The 16,268-nt window shown below is 54.9% G+C and overlaps 2 long non-coding RNA genes across 5 annotated transcripts; one reads left to right on the forward strand and one right to left on the reverse strand.

The window, feature by feature from the left end:
* The first annotated feature begins 691 nt into the window (after positions 1-691).
* On the forward strand, positions 692-14,286 carry LOC115598651. 3 transcript variants are annotated; one of them, XR_003987807.1, is made up of 4 exons: positions 692-1,000; positions 1,985-2,174; positions 3,861-4,027; positions 14,025-14,286. It is a non-coding gene; the product is annotated as an uncharacterized LOC115598651 (long non-coding RNA). The 3 variants fall into 3 exon arrangements; XR_003987806.1 differs by lacking the exon at positions 692-1,000 and having other exon boundaries at positions 1,840-2,174; XR_003987805.1 differs by lacking the exons at positions 692-1,000; positions 1,985-2,174 and adding an exon at positions 3,018-3,160.
* Positions 10,056-15,675, reverse strand: LOC115598652. 2 transcript variants are annotated; one of them, XR_003987809.1, is made up of 3 exons: positions 15,240-15,675; positions 10,995-11,059; positions 10,056-10,570 (listed from the first exon to the last, which is right to left on the reverse strand). It is a non-coding gene; the product is annotated as an uncharacterized LOC115598652 (long non-coding RNA). The 2 variants fall into 2 exon arrangements; XR_003987808.1 differs by having other exon boundaries at positions 15,229-15,675.
* Between the last annotated feature and the right edge of the window lie 593 nt (positions 15,676-16,268).

Raw genomic sequence — 16,268 nt, forward strand, 5'->3', positions numbered from 1 at the left:
CAGATGTGGAGAAGTGATGCCCATCCTGCTGCAGCTCAGGAAGGCTCGTGGTGGCTTAATGCAACCAAATCCTTATGGGGTGTCAGGAAGTTGAGGACAAAGGGTGGAAAGCAGGAGGCCAGGTAACCTCACAGCTTGTGTCTTGCAGGGAAGTGGCTGCCAGATGGGATTCTCCTGACATCTGAGCACCTTGCAGCTGCCTCCAGGAGTGTCACTCTCCCCTGGTCCCTATTGTGGGTGTGGGGACAGAGCGCTGGCTGAAGGGGAGGACGGGACAAACGCCCTCCTGGCTCCAGGCACCGGGGAGAAAACAGCTGCTGCAAAAGTGGTGCCCGAGGCTGCAGAAGAAGAGCAGGAACGGTGGGATGGTGCAGGCACCGTGTGGGTAAGTGGGGGGCCAGAGCTCCTGGTGGGACTGCAGCCAGAGCTGTGGGGTGGCACCATGTCCTGTGGGTGCTGGTGCTGCCCCACCCCGGGGAGAGGCTGAGCCCAGGGCTTCTTGCACAAGCTGTTTGTGTAGGGTGAGGAAAGCCGTGGCCTGGAGGCACGGAGCAGTTCGGGACGTCCCGTGGCAGCTCTCCCAGCCAGGGCCTGTGCTGCAGCTGCACCAGGGATTACAGCTCCCGAGGATCCGGTTACATGGGATCGTCCCTCGGCAGGGATGGGGCTGGGGAGGGCTGTGCTGATAAATAGGTGTCATTTCTTGGAAAGACTTTAGGGTGGTTTTTTTTCCTCCTGTGCCCTGCTGCCCCCATCTGCTTCTCAGCATCTGCCCTTCCCATTGATTCCACTGAATTGTACCAGGACACAGAACATCTGAGCAGCACACCCCTGGCATGGATAACCAGGACCACCACTGCTTCCCAGCTCTGCATTCCTCCAGCACACAGCCAGAGGAGGAGGAGGCTGTAACTTCCAACGCCCTTACAGCCCTTCCGAATCCCACCCATGGACACCATCCCCACCAGGGGACAGAAAAGCAGCTGAGGCCTCAGGACAGGTCAGGAAGCAGAGCTGGGAGCATGGCTGGTGTCAGACAGGGGGGGTAGGCAGGGTCTGCAGGTCAGCTTGCTCCTGGCAGGATAGAGCTCCAGCCAGCAAACTCACTGCTCTGCTTACCCATGAGCCAGAGAGAGGGCAGGTGCTGGTTATCTCTGGGCTTGTTGTGGTATTCACTGGGCAAACTGGTCCTCCCAGGCACCTGCTCACTCAGGCTTGAGTGAGAAGGAGGATTCAGGCACAGCGTATAGGATCTGCTATATGGCTATAGGATGCAGACAGTTGGCAGTAGAAAACATCCCCGAAACTAACAGGATGCAAAGGGCTGTAGGGATGGGCAAAGGCAGGAGGACCCAGCTTCCCATCAGGATTGTGGGATGAATAATATGCCCAGGAGGGTGTTAGCTGGGCAGGGCTGGTTATGGTCATTCCCTCACTGTGGGGCAGTGACCTCAGGGCAGGGCACTCCACAGAGCATCAACTGTGACTATTGATTCCATTGGCTTTTAAATCTCAGAGGACATTTCCCTGGCAGAGTGACTTAGTTTGGGTTTGGTTTTTTGTCTTTTTTTCTGAGAAAAGATAATCTCCTCCTCCTCCCCCACTGCTGAATACTCTGGCATGGCACCAAATAGCAAAGTCAACATGAAATACACCCTCATTTCCTGGGCCTCCTCTTCTCAGCCATCCTCCAGCACAGAGGAGTGATAAAGCCTCTGCTTTTCTAACTACAGTCCTTTTCCAGGGCTGGGTTTTTGTGGCTTTTCAGAGATGGTGCCAAGAGCTTTGAAATCCATTCAAGACATAAAGCAAGAGAGCATTAAGGAGCAAGCAGCCTGCCTTGAGCCCTGCCTGCCTCTAGCACCCCAGATGCCTCTGGTTTGCTCAGCCTTTTAAGGAACATTGGTGAAGTCACCAGCATCCTGTGGGATGGCACAGCCTCCTGGGGTAAGAAGTCACTCCCAATCCCTTCCTTCCACTGCAGGCACACAGAAAGGACAGAATAAGGATGTCAGCTCTGCCCTGGTGACCTGGACACTGCTGTCCACAGCTAGGACATCGAGTGTAATTTATGTGCCAGCCAGGATCAGGAGAAGCTGATCAGCAGAGGGAGGTCCCACTGGTGTCTGCCAGACCGTTTGCCTTCAGGAACTGGAAGCAAGATGGGATCAAAGGTCTGTATGGTATCCACTGCACCTTCATTGCACCAGCAGCCTCTCATTTCCGTCCCAGTTCTCTCACAGTGACTCAGGAGCTGGGCAGGTGGCTCTCACCTCTCACTGACCCTTCCTGGGACAGTGCCCCCTGCTCCTCCTTGGCCAATGGCTTGATGGACCCCACCAGGATGACCCTGGGACCAGTTCCCAGCGATTCTGGTTCCACAAGCATGTGGAGCTCCTCTCCACCCCCTTGGGCTTTTGGCTGCTCCCTGTGTACCGAGGAGGGATGTGGTCTGGCAGAGCCAAAAGCTGACTGTGGTGAGACTGGAGGCTTATTCTGTGGCAAAGCAAAAGCCAGAGCAGCTCTTTCCTTGGTCTCTGGCTGCTCGAGGGTAGCACTTGGAAGAGCAAAGGCACCTCCATCACTTGGAGACCCTGGGCATCCTCCAGCCCCACCGCAGGGTGCGTGGCAAGGACCATCCTGCCCTGCAAGGCCACGACCCGCCCTCGAGCGTGGGGACAGGCAGTCCCAAATCAGCTCTTTGGAGGTAATGAGCACTCCAGCAAATGCACTAAAAATAAGGAAACAGCAGGCGAAAAATAAATCACTTTCAGGAACCTCCAGCGGGGCGGCTCCTGCACGCTGGGGCTGACTGAGCCCTGATTTGTGGCCTGACCTTGGCCACACTCATTGAACATCTTGGGAAACCCAGCAGAATAAAAAGCAGGATGTCAAGGCTGAGCTTAGCTTTTCCTTCTGCAGATAAATCATTGGCAGATGAGGAAATTGGCTGGTTTTGTTTGCTAACAGCTTTGCTTTGGGCATGCCAGGCCTGCCTGAACAGGGTGGCTGTGCCGGGCAGCTTGCAGGGCTGGGCTGGGAGGATGAGCAAAGCCCCCAGTGCTGTCCTGAGCCTGGTGGGATGGAGAATCAGCCCAAAGAATCAGTCTGCAGCTGCACAGGGTACCCGGGGAGAGGCATAAAACAGCGAGGTGCCAAGGTAAGAGTGGAGGCACCCTCCTCTCTCTAGGAGAACTATATAAGTCATCTAAAAAGGGGGGAAAAAAAGAGCAGGGTTTTTTTTTCAAGAATTTTGCAGCTGCTGATTGAAGAAGTGTCTTTATCCTTTCCTTTTCACGCCATAAATCTTTTACTTGGTGCTCCTGCACGTTGTGCCATCCCGGGCTGTGTTTTGGGGGAATGGGGTGGGTGTCCTGACAGTCTCCATGATGCTCTCCGGCTCTTTGGGTCCTTGTCAGGCAGACACGGCGTGTTTGCATCTAGGAGCTGGGAAGTCAGGATGGGTGACAGAGCCAATCGGGCTGGAAAGCAGGCGGAGCTCATGGATATTCAGATCCTAGCAAACACCCGTGCTTCCTGCAGGAAAGGGTTTGCCCAGGGGCACCTTTGGCTCAGCAGCTGCGGTGCTTGGAGCATCTCGATTCCCAACAGGGAAAGTTCTCCAGAGCACCCAGTTCGTCCCTGTGTTCCCCGGGGCTCCCAGCAGAGTTAACTGGAGGTTCTGTTCCCATCAGGAGCAGAGTTCACTGGAGGTTCTGTTCCCATCTCCTCTGCAGCTGAATCCCTGCACACAGCCAGGGGGTGGTTACACCAGGCACTTGCAAGCACTGCAGAACGGAGCGGCTGTGGGAAGCAGAATTAAAACTTGCTCATTTAGTGTTTTTCTGACTGCCTGCCAGACTTGCATCTGCTCTTCAGCCGACGCAGGGCTGGCTAATAGATGGGAAGAATGTGAATAATTTTTGTCACGTGGAGGAGGAAGAGGGAGCAGAGACTGTGGCTGCCCGCTGAGCTGAAAACTGATGCTCACGTCTTGTTGACTGATACGGAGAGGATGCCAACACAGGTATGATTTTTAGTGTTGCTTTTGGAGAAGGGCTTTCTAGAACTTTGATAACATGAGAAGTTACCCAGCGTGGCCAAACCAAGCAAGCCCTGAGGCCTGCAGCCATTGTCATGTTGTCCTTGGTCCCATGCTGCTTCTCCACAAACATGACCGGTTTGCTTTTTTTATGGATAAAACACACAGGGACCAAACTTTCAATTGCCAAGTGTTCAGAAAGGCAGGAAAACATGAAGTTGTGTTAAACCTCTCCAATTTAACCCCTGTTCTAGGCAGGGTTATGTAAAGCTTTGCATTGGCAATTCATGATGAGTTCTTTATGATTGAAAGCAAAGCTCAAAGATGTTTAGACCTGGGGACAAGATACCCTCAAAAGCCTTTTAAAACCCTATAGCCTATACTGAGCCTATAAAATCTTGCTTACAGCATGAGTCTGAATCAAGTTCCCCCACTTTTCTCTCACATACATACCCCAAGTCCCCTTATCTTGTGCTTTTATATGGATCAAGCATCCTCCCAATCTACTCCGAGTACTGAGCCACAAAATGGGCTGGTTCTGGCTGGGCCCATCTCTCCATCCTCAGCAGATCATCTCATGGGTGTGGGAAGGAGGGAAGTGCATGATCTTGGAGGCACCTGGGTGCATGCTGACACCTCTCAGGAGGCCCTCAGAACCTTCCAGAACACTCGGCTGCCCTTTCCCTGTCCTTTCATCCCATCTCTCACCACCGGAGAGCTGGGACCGCTTTAGCTCCATTTATTTGAAGCCAGGGAGGGAGGAGAAATACAATTACTGGGTCAGAGATTTATCTCCTGCAGGGAGCCTCATGGGCAGCGTGTCTGCTGAAACAAAAATTGCCATTTGTCTAGCCCTGGTAATTTCATAAGTGGCTCTGGATCCATGGATGAAACACGGCCATTCCCAGGAAAGGTGCCTGCTCTTTGGTGGGTGCTGCAAACGGCTGCTGCCTCTGGGGTGAGCAGGGATGTCCACAGCAGCTCCAGACACACCCCAAAACCTCATCCTTTCTTTATTCCCATCCCAAGTGAAGGTGCTGGGGTGTCCAGTGTAAGTCTGCTGCAGGGAAGCAAGGGTTGTCCCTAGCTCAGTGTCCCTGCCACCCCAGCAGGGTGACCCCAATCCAGCACTCCCACCCTGCCCCCGTGGCTGCATCCCTCAGCTGTGGGATCTCATCCCCACTGTGCTCCTCCCCACTGAGCAGCCTGTGGGGCTCCTACCTGTGCCCCACTCTTCCTCAGGGCTTCAGCCCTGGTGTGCCTGCAGCATCACTGCATTTCCTCCGTGTTTTTCCAAGGAGCAGGCTCACATCCTAAACGTGCTCAGAGATGCCCAATGGGCCTGGGTGAGCTGCACCCCTCAGACACCCAGTGCTGCATCCCTTAGGGGTGAGGGGGACACACACATCAAAACCCAGGGTATTTCCCACAGGAAGGTGGTGTCCAGGAGAGGGCAGGATTATCCACCAGGCACTGCCCAGTATTTCAGGGCCGGGACACTTGCCCACTGACGTTATTTCCAGCCCAGAGCTTTGCCTGTTCCACAGCTCTTCTTTTTCCTACCTTCTTTTTTTTTTTCCCCCCAGAGCTTACCCCCCTCGCAGAGCTGTGTGGTTTGTCCCTTTTCTGTCCCCTGCCAGCCCCGGGCTGTCCCCACAGAGCCAGGGGGCCCAGCAGGCTCCTTGTTTACTGCGTGTTCCTGGTGCTGAGCCATAGGTGGCAGCTGCTTCTCCCGGAGGCACCGTCTGTGTCCCCCCCCTGCGGGGCACAAAAAACCCTTCAGGGTAACGGGGGGATCGGTTGCAAGAAGCTTTGCCCTTCCAGGAAGCAGGGGCAGCTGCTGTCACCCTTCCAGCAGCCCCGTCTGCAGGGAGCAGGGTGTGCCAGGGGCTCTGCCCCACGGGGAGGATGCTGGAGAGGGACCAAGGGCTCCGGGAGGCAGTGGCAGAGCTGGCAGCACCCTGAGAGGCTGAGCACCCATCCCAGCAGCACCGGGTGTGGGTGAGATGTTCTGCCCAAGGAGTGATGTGCTGGGAAAGCCCGTGCTTGACTAGATCAAGAGGCCAGGAATAAATAAGAGTCAGGGTGGAGCATGAATGGAGAGCAGCCCTGAGGAGAACACCTCGGGGGTGCTGGTTGATGAGAAGCTCACCAGGAGCCAGCAAGGTGCACTTGAGAAGCCCAGAAAGCCAACTCTGCCCTGGGCTGCATCACCAGCAGCATGGCCAGCAAGCCAGGAAAGGGAGGGATGCTGGCTTCAGCCCCATGAGCTGGAGAAGCATGGCAGGCAGGGCATGGTGCACAGCAGGGACACGGCCTGTTTGTCCCTTTTCCTCCAGGGACATTGTCCCCAGACACCTGGGCAGGTGCAGGGCTTCGAAGGGTGGTTGTCACCATGTTTTAGGGGTGGTTGTGCCATGTTTTGAGGCAAGCAGTGGTTTGTCTCATGAGGAAAAAAAAAAAAAATACAGTTTCCTTGTAAGCAAACAAAGCTTGACTTTATTGCCCTTAAAGTGCAACCAGCACAAACAGTGGCAAAAGTGCAAACACTGATAATGCTCAGGACATTCTGAGCTGTGCAAACAGCCAGAGGTGGAGGGCTGTGTTGAAATGAAGGGGTGAGGGGACCCGAGAGGGAGGAGAGCCCTCAGCCCCCCCAGGCAGTCCAGGTTTTGGGTGGAGGGCTGAATGGGAGCCCTGCAGAGCACACAAAACCCCCACAGAGATGGGATGCAGATGTTATTATGACTTTTTTTTTTTTTTCCCCAACCTGAGGCTCTACCTCACCTCTTCTTTCCTGGGTAAGCAGCCTCACTGCACACTCCTCATGCTCCTCCTGCAGCTTTCCTGTCCCATCCACCTCTCCAAAGCCTCCTGGGGGTGATGATCCATAGGTGGCTGCTGGATGCCCTGCTGGCTCCTTGTCTGGTGTCCCCAGGGCACATTGTTCCCTGGAGAGGGGAAGGAGATGCCTGGGAGGCTCAGTCTTTGCAGACCTGAGGGCTTCCAGGGAACCAGAGCCCCAGTGCAGGAGGTAGGGATTAAGGTCCAGCTCCTCAGGAGACATTTGGGCATCTGCCTCCTATTACTTAGGATTACAGAGCAGGAAGAGCCCAGGGGTGGCTCAGCAGAGTCAGGCAGGGTGCAGGGACCTCAGCTCCATCCCTGCAGCTGGAGCATCTCTCCAGGCTGTTTCTGCTGCCAGGCTGGGAGGGGAAGAGGTGCTGGGAGTCAGGGCAGCCCTGCTCACCCTGCCATGAAGGGATTACCATGGTTTGTGTCTGGCTGACAACCTCTTCCCTAACCCAGCCTTGGGCAGGGGGCTAAAAGCTTTTTCTCATTAAATCCATCCCCTTCCCCTCATCTTGCCTGCAGCATTCCAGGTCTCTCCCCTTTCCACCCAACCTCTTGACTTGGACACCTCCCTGGCTGCCCAGTGCTTCAGCTGATGGGGGTCACCACCAGTTGGGAGCTTTGGGGAAGGCAGGGACCCAAGGAGCTTTTCCCTCCCTGCAGCACATCAGCTCAGCCTCCAGCACTGGTACCTATTATCCTGCAGCCCTAAGAGCTGAATATTGGGAAGGAAATGAATGGCTTTGCCAGACCTACCCAAAATCAGCCAGCTCAGCATGTCACTGAGGGAGGGGACAGGCAAACAGGATGGCGACACACTTGCTGTTGTAAGGCTTGAGAAAACAGGCTGAAGTACAGTACATAAAGTAACAAAAAAATAGACATACTGAGGGAAGTTCAGTTGCTTCGGGACAAAGTGATCTATTTTTTTTTATATATTTTTCAAACCCCAGACTTCCTTTACTTGTGCTCTTAATTCTGCCAAGTCTGAGTGAGGATTTTGGGAGTTTTCCCAGCTGGACTCCACTTTCTGGTAGGAGAGGCCAGAGCAGGAGCACCAGCAGAGCCCAGGCTGGGAGCAGAGAGATGTATATCAGACGTGACACCCAGGGTGGTTTTGGCTCAGGGTGTTGCACTTACCAAGGCTGGAGACCAAGGACAGTCAGGGATTAGAGTAAAAGGGCTCAGGCAAGCAAGCAAGGGGCTTTCTCAGCAGGGTTTTTCCAGGTGATGTGGGTGATGCAGGCAGGTGAGCAGACACAGAGCCCAGGACACACTTTGGTGAACCCAGTGTCCCGTGGGGATGCTCATGGCATTCAAGGAAGAATCCAGACAAAACGGATGCTTGGTGCTGTCAGCTTTTCAGAACAAGTTATTCTCAAAGAGGTTTTCTCCCCTGTTTGGTTTCTCACCCCAAACACTCACCTCCCTTCCAAAAATTGCAATGAACACATCTGGAGTTAGTGGGACCCCCCCAGCCCCCTTTTCCCCCATCTCTGCCCCGTGCCATGAGCAGCTGTCACCTCACCCATGGGGTGCTGGAAGCTGTCAGACCTAAAAATTCACAGTTCCCAGGGGAGGAGAAAAGCTATTTTAGAGCCCTCAGTGCTGTGGCAGCTCAGATTATTTCCTGAAGCTTCCCATGAAGTTATTCAGGCATCTGGCTCTGCAGGTGTAGAGCAGCTCACACAAACAGCACTCCCTGCTGATTTTCCTGAGTTCTCCCTCGGTTAGTTTTTCTCTGCACTACCAGGATGTGGGGAAACAACCTTTGTCTATTGAGCTTGCTCAGGATGAGATGAGGGGGGGTTGTCCAATCCTGGGTAAAACGCACCCAGGCATGGCAGGGGGGACAGGTGGGCTTGGGGACAGCTCTGGGAAACAAAGCCCCCGTGTCCCTGGAGTGCTCAGTCCGTGGCAGCCTCTGTGGGTTTCCTGTGTGGGGAGGAGAAGGGGGGGTCCCTGCAGAAGGGGGGGTCCCTGCAGGCAGCCCCTGTTCCAGCCTGGTGCCCGGGTCAGGCGCCCCGCATCACGCGCCCCAACCATCACCATGGGCTGGCACTCCACAGCTGCTTTGAGGTCCTGCCAGGGACAGCAGGTTGCCACTGCCAACAAATCAGAGCCATTGTGCTCCATCCCTCTTCCCCCCCTCCCAGTCCCCCCTTCCAGCTCCTTTCTCCCCATTAATAGCCCCTTTCTGTATCCCAGGAACGTGGTGCTGCATCACCAGCTCCAGGCTGCTGCCTGCACCCACCAGGGACCAGACATGGACCATGGCCCTGTCACCTGGAGGGGGCTAGAGGAAAGCTGGGGAGGGACTGTTTATAAGGGCATGTAGCAGCAGGACAAGGGGCAATGGCTTTAAACTGGAAGAGGGAAGATTTAGGTCAGGCATTAGGAAGAAACTCTTCACTGTGAGGTTGCCCAAGGACGCTGTGGCTGCCCCATCCCTGGCAGTGTCTCAGCCCAGGTTGGATGGGGCTTGGAGCACCCTGGGCTGGGGGAGGGGTCCCTGACCATACAGGTGGAGTGAATGGGGCCAGATGACCTTTAAGGTCCCTTCCAACCCAAAGCAGTCTGTGATCCTGTGACTGATTCTATGATGATGTCCCAGCTGGGGCTGACCCACAAGAAGAGGGTGCACATCTAGCCCTGCAGCCCCCCCAAAGAACAGCACCTTGATATTGTATCAAGGTATTTATGTGGGGTTGGTGCAGCTCTGCCACCACTGTATCCATGAGCTCTTTTCACAAAAAAATGGGTTTGATTCTCCCATGGCTGCAAAAAAAGCATCTCCCCCACTCACCCCGTGGCTGATGTTGGGTACAGAGGAGCCGTGCACAGCAGTGGGTGCCCAGTGTGAGGGCTGGAGCAGAGAGGGGGGTTTGGAGCCCCTCCAGGGACACGAGCTACCTAGCCAAGCTGTTGTTCTCATTTGTTATTCAGTGCTAAGGAAATCTGCACCATTCTCTCGTCAGCCTCCCCATCCTGGAGGATAATTAATGCTAACGTCATTCATTTCATTTTGCTCCAGCTGCTGGGCTCTGGAACAGATGTTTTATTGTTCCGACTGAACACACACACACACACAACCCAAAACCCAACAAAACCCAACTAATTTGTGCTTTCAGTGAGGTTAGCCACAGTTTCCCCTCTGCAGAAATGTGAGGAGACAGAGCAGGAGCCCCAGGGAAGCCCCGGGCCAGGTTTATACATCCAGCTCAGTGTCAGCCTCCTGCAAATGCTGCAGCACTCACCCCAAAACCAGCAGAGCCCAACAGAGTCCCGTTTCCCCCAGTCCTGATCTGTCACCTTTAGGTGGGGTGCTCCATAGCGACCTTCACGTCCTCCCAGGAGCAGAAATCCAGCCTGGGGTTTGCAAGGAGGAGAGCAGCACTTGTTTAAGAGCAAGGATATGTGTGTGCTCCAAGGAGCAGACAAAAATAGGTGGGAAAACGTGCCAGCCACACTTGCATCTTCAGGGCAAATGAGGTCACCCCCTTTTCCAGCTCGTGGAAAGCAGCCTGGGCATTTGATGCTTCAGCACAAGAGGTGACATCTGGAAGTCACAGGCTGGTCCAGCTCTGGCCCAGCCAAGCACCCCACTGCATCCTTAAGTGTCCCAATGAAGATACCACCAGGCAAGCTGTGGAGCAAGTGGGAAACCATTGAGAGCTGTTTAAAAAAAAAAAAAAAAGCTTGCTAAAAGAACTTTTAAAACCACCCAGGCTAATAGATGCTTAGTATTAATTTTCTCCCTAATAATAATAATAATAATAACCCCATATTAATAACACCTCCGGGTGTGTGCCACGTGCTTGGCATTATTTCTGGCAGCTCCCTGTTCCACAGAAGGGGGATGTTAGGGGCCCAGTCCTAAGGGATTCAATCCTATATGGAGCAGACTGAAATGCCCTGATGCCTCTCAGGGGACTGTGCTGGGCCTGGGAACCAGCACGTGGCTTGGGAAGCCCTGGCAGCAGAACCACCACAGGGTCTCCTCTGAGCAGCCCAAGAGTGCTGGGAAGCCACTGACTTTTTGTGGTTGCAAATAAACCAGACCTCATCCATGGAGATCCCTGGGCTCTGCAGTGCCTACCCTGTAAATCCAGCTGCAGGGGAGCAGTGCCAGATGTGACTGTCTCCTGAGAACAGCAATGGAGTCTGTAAGGCAAAAAAAAAACCCCAGCAAGAGCAGTAAGAGGATGGAGCTGGAAAACTCCCTCCCCACTCAACTGAATCCATGTCCCCTCCTTTGCCAGGTGACAAGTTGCTCCCAGTTCAGACCAACCCCCCCTGCACCCCAGCTCTGGCCCAGGGATGCTTCTCTGCTGCTCTGTGTGCCTGCAGCATCCCAGCACCACAGGGATCTTATAGGTGAATCTCTGGAGGGAAGCAGCTGGGACACCCTGAGTGCTCGGGACACCCCAGCTGAGGGATGCCTGACTTTGGGGAGGCTCAAGCAGAGGGAACCACCCCCGAGGAGAGCAGCAGGAAAAGCAGAGGAAGAGGTTTCTCACCTCTCTAGGAGCAGCTCTCAGATGATGACTCTCAGTACATCTTGCTTGTCCTAATCCCTAAGCAAAGCACTTGTCTTAAAGCCAAGCTCTGACACTCTCTGCTCATCCCATGAGCATCTCTTGCTACACTTCCCAGCTGGGTCAGTCAGTGTCTCACTTTATCTCAGCTTTACCTCATAAAATGATGATTTCCTCCCCCATGGGGGCTGTGACTCCATCACCCTCTGGACCCTCTGCCCCAGGATGCTGCTGGCATGCAGAGCAGTGCCCGAGGTGACTCAGGAGGTGGGACAGCCACTTGCCTGACTCACTCAGCACTCAGCCCAAGGATGCTCCCTTGGGGACACCTCATTTCTTGGTGATGAAGAAGAGGAGACCCAAGGTCTGTTCTGTGCTGTGCAAACCCACGCCTTCCCCTTGGCTGTCTTGGTGTCCCCCCCTTTCCTCAGCTCTTAACTCAACAAAATGCCAGCTCACAGTACAGCCCAGTCTCCTCCCCAGTTTGCCCCAGTCTCATCTCCCCATCCCCAGCTCCTTTGAGGTGAAGCCCCAGGAATCCCCTCCTGAAGGAGAAGCCCCGGGCACCCTTTGCCCTTCCCCAGGGGGTCTCCAGCACTGCACAGCCAGACCCCCACTCCCTGGGGCTCTTCCAGGAGGGGTCAGAGCAGGAGGGCTGCCCCCAACCCCCCTCCATCCTGGCTGCCCCCCAGCCCAGCACTGCAGGGACACTTGAGCCCTGGCTCAGCTGTTGCCTGCAGCCCGTCCCCAAGGAGCAGGATGGGGACAGGGACAGGGACAGGGAGCTGCTGCAGGGTGGAATTTCACTCACTCCGGTGACCCCGTGCCTGCAGCACACTCTAAAAATACAAATAAACTGGCGGGTGGCACCCAGCCCACCCCACTTCCAGCAGTCAGGCTCTGCCTGCCCCAGCCATCTCCTCCTCTGGGAGAGAAATGAAGCTGAGGGCAGGGGAAAAAAAAAAAAAGTCCAAGTCCTGTTTGTCCCCTGATCTCAGCTGAAGACTGAACTTAGAAATCGAGTGCAGCCAATTTGCTGAAACCTGGGTGTGGGGTGGGGTGTGGGGAGGCTCTGTGTGTCCCCTGCCATGCTCTTCCCATCCCCTCTGGGCCCCTCTGTTCCTCTGCCCACCCATCCAAACCCATCAGGTTGGGGGCAGGGGCTGCAGTGGTCCCTGCACTGTGGGGACCCCATCGCCACCCACTGAGAACTTCTCATCCTCCAGGTGGCCTTTTCTTCACCCCCGTTCATACCTCCCCAGGTGTCCCCAAGCCTCACCTGGAGGCTGTTAGCAGAAACCTCATTAATATCACTCAGGGATTGGGAAATCCCCTTCCCACCCACCCAGAGGACACAGCCAAAGCCAGAAGGCCCAGGTACCCTGCCTTTGCCTTCACCCCACAGCGTCCCCTCACATGTCCCCAAGCTGGGGAGAAGCCCCTCGGTCCTTCTTTTGCCCCCCTCTCCCCCTTTGCCATCAGCCCCATGCCCTGGCACCCCCAGAAGCCACTGGGATGGGGAGAGCTCCCAGGAGGGGGATTGGGCTGAGTTTCAGGGCAGTGCTTGCCTGATGCTCCCCAGCTCCCTGCCCCACATCCCCTGCTGGGAGGGTTCCTGGAAGTGGGAGTTGGTTTTGTACCCTCCCTCCCTCTCTGCCTCCTCCCCTGGACACACTTCCCATCCCATCCCAGGGCTGGCCCCAGTTGTTTTTTTTTCAGTTCTTTCCCTCCTCTGAACTCTGTTTAACTCTTCACATCTCTGCACATAAAGCAGAGGCAGTGGGATGGTTAAACGCCTCATTTCCTCCACACTGTGGCACCAGGCTGCTCAGGTGACACCAGAGCCCCAGCCATCCGCTCTGGGATGAATCAGGCCCTGGAGCTCAGGCTCCTTGGGTGGTTTGTGAACCTTTTGCCAGTGCAGGGAAATGGGGGGTGAGTCAGTCAGGGACCCTGAGCATCCCTGACAAACCCTGGTGCCAGGAGAGCTGTGCCCTGTGTGGCAGAGGATGCTGCAGCCCCAGCTGGCAGACAGGGCTGGAGGAAGAGGTAGAAGGAGGAAGATCTCTCCCTCCTTCCCTGGGCCATGCACAGACACACCACAGAGCTCTGCTACCCCCAGACCCTGCCTGGAAACCTCCCCTGCCCCGGGCACACAGAGGATGGGGCTCACCACACCCCACCCAGAGCCCCTCTGTGCCCCCACCCCAGCAGAGCAGGGCAGAGGGAGATGAGGGCTTGCAGATGTGCAGGTGCTGGTGCAGATGTGAGCCCATCCAATAAGGGCTCACAATATGCATATTATACACCCTGCAATATGCAGCTCCAGGGGCAGGAGGACAGCCCTGGCTTTACAGCCTAGTAGGAAACATCTTCTCTCCCTTGCTTTCTGGAGCAGCATCATCCATAGGACCATCCACACCTGGAGGCCCCCCTGAATTACTCTCTTTGTGTAACATCACCCATCCTGAGCTTTCAGAAACCCAGCACTTCCCCAGGGCTCTGGACGTTGCTCACTGATTTGCTTTATGTACAGCCCTTCTCCAGTCAGGTTGGTTTTGTATGTCTAAATCTTTCTATTCTTATTCCAGATTTCTTTTTGAGACAGGCTGGGGTTGCCACCAGGACAAAGGTTTCCCTCAAAGGTATTTACATGTTTGGGAACACAGGCTGCAAGGTCTGCTCTTGCAAAGACTTGTGCACATCTTTGGCTTGAGACACCTGCACTGCTCCTTCATGGCAAGTGAAATAGTTTCAAGCTGGAAGTTAACCTACACCTCCTGCCTGGCTTTTTTGTTTTGTTTTGCTTTCTGGTGGACGTGTTTCCCTTGTAAATAAAGAGCCAAAGAAAAGCACCTCAAATTCTTTTTTTCTGTTTTGTTTTGGGGTTTTTTTTTGGGGGGTGGGTGGGAGGGAAGCTTTGGAAATAAATAGTTGGATTTGCAAAGGGTCAGCAGAGCATCCATCCCAACAGGGTGAGCTCTGGGCCCATGGGTGGTCAGTACTGCTGCATGAAAATGAGGGAAAGAGAAAGGGAAAGATGGAAAAAGACAAGGGAAGGACAGGAAAAGAGCAGAGACCCTCTGGAAAGCTTCCATGATCATCCCCAGTTTCAAGGTGACCTCTCCCAGTGCTCAGCACTGTTACCTCATGGGGATGGATGAGCTCTGGCCACGTAGGGTCTGGATCTCCATCCCTGATGTGAGAACACCCTGTTCCCAGCCTCCCCAACAGTTTGGGAGGGACCCCACACCAGTGTCATGGACATGAGTAATCTCTAGGCTGCCTTTTGCCCTAACCATCCCTTCCTGCCACCTCCTCTGAGAGCCTCAGCCCTGCTGCAAGCTCAGCCTCTCCCATCACATCTGTCTCTTGTTGTCCCCTTCCTCCAGCAAACCCCCTCCCACCTTCCTTTAATTATAAATATCATGTAAGCCCAGGCAAAAACCCAATTAGCAGCCAGGCTCCTGTCAGCAGCTATTATCTCCCTGTGTTAGCTCCATCCTTAGCCAGCTGCTTAAAAATAAAGGCAGAAGGAACATTGCCCACGGGGCAGGAATTTTCCACCGGGTAGGTATGGCCAAGCCAGGTCATGGGGCAGGGGCTCTGCCTTGCCTGGCTGGCAGGCTGAGAGGCAGCTGAGCAGCCCCTTCCTGCACTGCTTGAACCCCTCTGCTGGGGCACTGCCCAAACAAGCACTTCTCATGGGCCAGCTGAACATAAAACGTGGCTGAGATCACCCCAGGGGCACAGGCTCCAGTCTCCAAATTCCATCCCATGTGGCCACAGCCTCACCTGGGGCTCACCTGGAGTCACCTGGGCACGGGGCTTCATGTGCAGGAGGGTTTCATGTGGCCTCTTGTCCTCCAGACGTTTGTGATGAGCAGAAAGATGGGGCTGTTTTGGTGATGAGGCTGTTTTGGTGATGAGGCTTTGACCTGTCAGGTTGCCTGCAGGGGTCTTAATCGAGTCCAGTGCCAGTGGTGTTCCTCAGGAGAAGAAGATGGAGACCAAGAGGTGTTCAGGGATGAAGACACATCTAGGAGGGAAGACATCCTCACCTTTGCTGGGGGGACACTGCCTTGCTGCAGCACTTGAGAAGCCCACTGGTGCTGATGCAGAGCAGCTGAATAGCTTGGCAGGGCAGCCCAAACCACTTCCCCTGGCCACAAGCAGTGAGATCCAGAGGTTTTCCAGAGGAAAACTCCACTGCCCACTCCCCAGCCCTCTCCCCAGGCTGCCTCTAGCTCCCTGCTACCCACATCTGGAGGGAAGCATCAGGCACTTCCCTCCTGCACATCTGGGAACCGAGCTCTGCTTCATTGTGCTGGGACAGGGAGGGGGTGCTGGTGGTATTATTCCAGCCTGGCCCAGAATCCAGGGAAAACAAAAGCTGTTTCCTTGCCAAAGGGAGGGCTGGCCAGAGCCAGCTGCCAGAGATGAGGAACTGGGCTATTCTCTGGGCTTGTAGATGCTACATCTGGGGGGTTAAATTTAGTACCAGATTGGAACTTTGCAGCCATGAGCCCTCCTGGTGAAGCAGCATCCTTGCTGGCTCTTGTCACCCTGCAGGCAGGACAAGCAGGACCCTGCCTGTCCCATGGGCTCAGCCTCCAGCCCCAGCACCCTGGAGCTCCCCCCCAGCAAAAATCCATCCAGCCAGAGAGCTGTGATGGGTGGGCAGGGCAGTCTGGATGGAATAAGAATGGACTTTGGCCATCCAGTCTGCACGGGGACAAAGGAAGATGCTTGTACGTTTTTCTCACCTCTCCAGGCAGATGATCAGCTTTAGCACAGGACAATGGAGATGTCAGGTGTTGAGAGCCCTGGCCTTG

Source organism: Calypte anna, chromosome 8, assembly GCF_003957555.1.
Source record: "Calypte anna isolate BGI_N300 chromosome 8, bCalAnn1_v1.p, whole genome shotgun sequence".
NCBI classification, from domain to species: domain Eukaryota; kingdom Metazoa; phylum Chordata; class Aves; order Apodiformes; family Trochilidae; genus Calypte; species Calypte anna.